Here is a 722-nt window from a genome sequence, read left to right as displayed (position 1 = left end):
TTGTAAGGGTGACGTAAATAATTAATTTACTCTCTTAATTTCTATGCAGGTAAGTACTTAATCAATGATAACTCAATCAGAATGAAAGAAAACAGAGTCCGTGGTGTTAGAGTTTCTAAGGGTTTTATTCCTCATAAAGGAATCAGGATATCATGTTCTGACCACCACAGGGGTGTCAGAAGGGATAGATGAGCGCGCTGAATTTTATTCATAATACATAGCTTATATACTTGATTTATACCATGAGAATCAATGTAAGAGGCGTAACAGCTGAGAGAAGACAAGATAACAGTATACACGTGGTACTAGTACATCATCAAGAGGCGTAAACTAGGCGTGAACTAGAGGTGTGTGCTAGAAACGTCACTGATAGGTGACACAAATGGGTGGCACCAAGGGGTGGTGCTAACAGAATGTTGCAATGTCAGCAGAAATCGGAAGCTTGGATGCGCGCGCAGCTGCATGACGTGTGATTGACGGGGTGCAGGGGACTTGACATTTACACTGACGGAAAGAGACAGAAGTCTGGCATGTCAGATCAACTTGTACTTCTATCATATCTGATATCTGGTGTTTAGGAACTATACTATCTGGGCGGAAAGGTCTCTAGGGCAGAAGCTATTCTATGCTAACCGTGGATGCGTGTATAAGCGCCTAAGTGTCTACATGTAAAGCGTGGGGCACGGGGCCTTCCTTGGGAGCATGGCAACAGAGGCTATGAA

Source organism: Lissotriton vulgaris, chromosome 1_1 (assembly GCF_964263255.1).
Source record: "Lissotriton vulgaris chromosome 1_1, aLisVul1.2, whole genome shotgun sequence".
In the NCBI taxonomy this organism is placed as follows: domain Eukaryota; kingdom Metazoa; phylum Chordata; class Amphibia; order Caudata; family Salamandridae; genus Lissotriton; species Lissotriton vulgaris.
Note: the sequence above shows the minus strand (reverse complement) of the source record.